Source organism: Cloeon dipterum, chromosome 1 (genome assembly GCF_949628265.1).
Source record: "Cloeon dipterum chromosome 1, ieCloDipt1.1, whole genome shotgun sequence".
Taxonomy (NCBI): Eukaryota; Metazoa; Arthropoda; class Insecta; order Ephemeroptera; family Baetidae; genus Cloeon; species Cloeon dipterum.
In genome coordinates this window covers 33,677,870-33,683,037 of record NC_088786.1, presented here as the reverse complement: position 1 = coordinate 33,683,037, position 5,168 = coordinate 33,677,870, and the positions used below count along the sequence as shown (strand labels likewise).

Below are 5,168 nucleotides of genomic sequence, written 5' to 3'. Positions count from 1 at the left end.
AGTTTGCGCTGTTCTTAAAGAAGCGCTGTGCATGTGCAAAATTGAAACTGGAAAAGAATGCCTGACTATATGTAGCAATAAAAGTGATTCATTATTTGTGCACGATGATTAGCCGAACCTTTAAATAATTAATACGAATAAATTATCAAGTGGCTGATTTGGGCCCTTTTAGATTTTTTTTAGATTTAACGTTATTGCCAACCAACAATTAGGATGACTGCACATGAATATATTGGGTGTTTAATTTGTTTGTCTCATTAGAACACTCACAAGAAGTCACAATTAGTTACAGGTTCCTTAATATATCATTAACTCCTTCCAGATCAGTAGAATTTTTTGTGATTGCCGTTCTATCAATACTAAGATATTCCTTGGATCGAAATTTGACTTTTTAAAATAATTTAAATATCTTACTTAACACAAATCATTTTTAAAATCCAATAAAAATATAAGATGCAACAGAAATTTTCTAGAACATTTCCAGCAAGACTGGAGAGACTTTTAACTCCTCTGGTATTTTTTGTGGTTTTTGTGGTAATTATATGCAGCGTAATATTAAAAATGAACAATTCCTTGTCAAATAGTAGATACAAAACAAATCGGAAATATTTTTAGAGCAGAATAATTTATTAAACGCATTAAATGCACATCACACTTGACATGGCGTTGCTTGATGGCTAAGAAGCCTCACAAATTATTGATAGAAATTTTCCGTACTAGTGTCACCTTCATCTGCGTGACCTACATCTGGTTCTTGTCTTCTCGGGACTTGCATTTTTTCTGGTGTCCAAGATTTGGAATTCACAATTTTTTTGCAAGCCAAAATGGCAAATGGAGCGAGAAAAATCAACAAAGGGCAAACGGTCAAGGCTAGCACAAGGAAAATAATTATGTAAATTATCTCCACATCGTGTCCAACAGTTTTCAGTGTTTTTGAAATTTGATCAAATTTAGTGCTTGTCGAATTGTCTTGATTGATTGATTGATAGTCGATGCTAATAGTTTTCAACTCGACATTGGTTTTTTCCAGTAGTTCTTTCTGAATTTCTGCGGATTGATTAAGGTCTGTTTTCATTTTTCGAATGTTCTCGTTCATGATTTTCAGCGCCCCGTTCATTTTTTCCGCTTGCACTTCCAATGCATTTTGCAAAGCAGACGTTACCGTTGTCTGACCTTTTATAGATTTGTATCTTGCAACACAACTAGAGGGCAAAAACCATTTTCCCAAATAATTTGGTAACGGGACCGACGGTGTAACTATATATCCATGAGGCACAAAGCGTCTGCAATAGTTACCGATCTCTGAAAAATTTAATTTTAGTCCTTTGTATCCTGTGCTCTAAAAGTAAAATGCAATCTCACTTCTTTCACTGAAGAATGTTGGGTAGATCAAGGTGGCACATTTGTCAACACAAATCAGTGATTGGTGGTTGGAGGAAGAAAAGCATCTGCACATTATGCAATGTGGCAAGTACGTGTCGCAATAATGGTTGCCTGGAAAAATAATTTTGTGCACTGGATAACCAAATTATTACAAAATTTTCTGTACTCACAAGAAATTGTCCTTAATGACACTGAAAAAGCTATGACGAGAAACAAACCTAACCTACTCGAACCACCCATGATGGGCGTCTGGCTGTACCAAAAATAGTAAACTTCCTCCGATATATTTTGAGGTGATACGATATCGCCCTTGCGATAACTGCATGATAAACACACAGCCGGATAAATGGAAATAACGCTTTCATGTAGTAACAAGATTTAAATTTAACTCTATATTAATTTTACAAAATAAATTACGACGAACTTCACCCTTGTCGGAAACTAAAGAGCTTTATTTTAACTCAGATGATTTTAAGCTCGTACTTCATGAAAAGCTTGAAAGGGATTAAATCTTTAGCTCAACAAAGCAAGCGGCCCGGCTTATTTATTATTTTTTTATTTTGAGGAAAAATTATATGCTAGCCTCCCAAACCTCGAATTTTTACTCGCATGATTTGTGTTGCTTTCCAAAACGCTGCTATATCGTAGAGACTTCTTACAATTTTATCAGATGAGGTATGCAAAAACTCGCCTATAAATTTTGTGAATACGCCAGGCTCGGACGGGAAAGTTTGCAGAGTGCGATAGGTACAAACAAAGAAAAATTACCGTAAACGCGTGTGAGGCGGTGGTGCTCAAGAATTGAGGTATATTATATAGCATGTACAGCAAAAGTCGAGCCGGCATAGCAAAGGGTTGCTATACTGATTGATCGGGGGGCTGCACCGGCGCCACCTACAACGTCTCAATTTATGTCTGCAGGTGTTAGGCTACAAACAGAGAAACCCAGTGAACCCAAGTAAACACGGCCGCAGCACACCCCAGTCAATAGTGCCGCCGAGTGGCCCGCCAAACCAACCCTCATGCCACCGGGGGAGAAAACTTTCTGCGTGCTTTCGCTTGCTTGCTTGCTTTCGCTGGCACTTGAAGGGAAAAAAGTTATTCCTCAATCCACCTAGCTAAGCTAGCTGCTTGCTACACGCCGCCACCGACGACTTGCTCACAGCGAGAGGGCGGGTGGGCGGGCGGGCAGGACGAGCGTGGAAACGCGCTCTCGTCACGTTGTATACACACACTCATACGCACACACTTTTTGATCTGCCTATTTCCGTCTCCGGTGCGTTTACCTGCTTACTTGCCTTTGCAAATAATCCACAAGGCAAATACACTCCACGCAGCCGGTGACATGTGTGACATTTGGTCTTTTCAACTTTCGCGGGACGACGAAAGGAAATCGATTCTTGATGAGAGGATCTTGCCGGTGTAAGCAAAACGAAATTAAGCAGTCAAGAAGTGGCACCTTGGCGATTGGATTGCAGGCAGCAGGAATTAATCAGCTCACGGGAAATTAGCATGTGAAGCGTATTTAACTAGCACTCTGCCCGTGAATCCATAATAATACAATGGGGGGTAGCAGTGCTAATTAGACCGCAACATATCGTCCTGCAGGCACAACAGAAACGGCCCTCATTTCACTCAGTGCCCCGCGCGCTTGACGTGAGTGTGTCTGGTGCGTATGACGCCGCCTGCCGCCTGGGTGTTCGCATCCTTGTGTGCGCAGCGCAATGGACAGCATAAATGCAGTCGCAAACTAATTGATTGTTACATGCTTGGCGAGCAGACGGGAAATCGCGCTGGATGAGCACGCGGCACATAACTCATTTGCTTGCAGCTCGAGCGGTACATCTGATATCCATGCCAACGCACACAGATTTGTCAGAGATATTATGCATAGAATACACAGCATTCTTCAGAATAGAGGTCACGAGAGGGAATGCAATTATTGCACTCAAACTCACCGCAACATGTTGAGTTCAAATTTCAAATCGATTTCAACACCTGACTGCATCGCAAAATTGTTTACAGTCGCTAAATAAATATTTTTGTATTTGTTCACAAATGAAAATAACGATTTCAGAACCATTTGTGTTTGGTGCACAAGAAGATAAGACTTAAATCAAATTATTTTTATCTTGTAAAATTTTCACATGTGATTATTTATTGTTGGGATTAAAGAAACCTCACTTTCAAGTACCTTTTTAACTCTTGTTAAAAAGGAAGTAAAAATGGGGCAAAATGCTTGATTTTTACTCCGCTCACGCTAGTGTGAATCAGCTACTAGAGTACTCATGAAAAAATACGTCTTTTTTGAATGGGTATTTTCCAACGGGGTTTGCGGACGGATACGAATGCGGCGAGGTTGTTAATCCCACACCACAATTCAAGATAACTTCCTAGATAAAAAATAATCAACAGTTGCGGAAGATAAGCTCCGTTATTGTAAGAATATTTATTTAACATATTTTGCACTTTCGAAACGAAAAATGTTTTATGATGTACGTGATGTAATAAAAACTTCCTGGTTGCATAAAAACTGTATCATTGCCAATTATTTACAACAAGGAAAAACCAATTTCGAGTGTCAAAAACTAAAATAAAAATTACGTAACATTTAGATCTGTCCCTTACTTACCGTACTTTAGACACTAATTCAACTGATTCAGATGTAAAGATAGCGTAGGGTTATTTCAAATTAAAACTAGGCTTCAATATAGTTTTATTTTTATTTGTTTTAGTTCAAAGTGAACAGATTTTACTGCTCTAAACTGATTAATTGTATCCGGCTCTAGAACGAAATGATAACGAAGGCGTCTTTTCCTTGGATTCGTTGAAACTGTAAGCAATGAGAGAACGGAAACGTGTCAGCCGTTCGATTCTCATGGGTTTGGCCCTGTGCTATGCATGAATATGTGTGTTAGAAGCAAGCAGACGTGTATTATGATACACGTGTGTGTTGTGCATAATTATCGGCATTGTGTTGATGACAGAACAGCCGCCTCGTTTGCATGCAAAGGACTTAAGTCGGCAGGTAAGCAGGCTGAGAACCGACAACAGGACAAGGCAAAACTCTCCGACGAGGCACCAACGTAGCAAGGAAACTTGTCATTTCTATTGTTTTGATTTATGGTTTAAGAGGAAACACAAATATAATTAAAAATATTCCTGAAATGTTCAAGCTAAACGATATGATAAAAGGTATTGATGAAAAAGGTGTAGAGAGAATTTCAAAAGAGTCAAAAGTTTTTAGTTTTAATTAAAATTTACCATACATTTCATTAACTTCTTCCATGGTAACATTTTCTGCTTGTGAGCCTGTCTTCAGTGTGGCTCTCTTTTTCATGCAAAAGCAAACAGATATCAGAACGAGAAACAACAACAAACTACAACCCAACAAACTCAGCTCAATCCAAAATATCAATTTTGAGTAGCTCAATAGCTCGTCAGAAGTTTCATGCAGCTGCTTGGATAATTTTTCGTACTTTGTATTTAGATCTTTTGATTCTTCTCTGGATTGTTTCAGCACGGTGCAGATTGGGTCACATCGCTGTACCGAAAGTAAATCTCTTAATATAGCGGGATCTTTTTCATACATTCCCTTCTCAATAGTTAGCCGATGTCTCTTTATGCTTGGAGAAATTGTGTAATTGCAGTACAGGGTGTTATCTGAGAATATAAATTTTTATACCATATAATCCTTACAAAAATAAATATTTTTCTTACCATTTTCGTTCAAGACACTGGTATATCCCACGCCTTCACAAACATCCACGCAAGGTAATTGGACA

The 5,168-nt window shown here is 38.7% G+C and overlaps 1 long non-coding RNA gene across 2 annotated transcripts; it reads right to left on the bottom strand.

Moving 5' to 3' along the window:
* Positions 1-606: 606 nt before the first annotated feature.
* LOC135948139 (uncharacterized) lies at positions 607-1,620 on the bottom strand. Of its 2 annotated transcripts, XR_010575768.1 has the most exons (3): positions 1,554-1,620; positions 1,363-1,494; positions 607-1,302 (listed from the first exon to the last, which is right to left on the bottom strand). It is a non-coding gene; the product is annotated as an uncharacterized LOC135948139 (long non-coding RNA). The 2 variants fall into 2 exon arrangements; XR_010575767.1 differs by having other exon boundaries at positions 1,363-1,615.
* Positions 1,621-5,168: the final 3,548 nt, after the last annotated feature.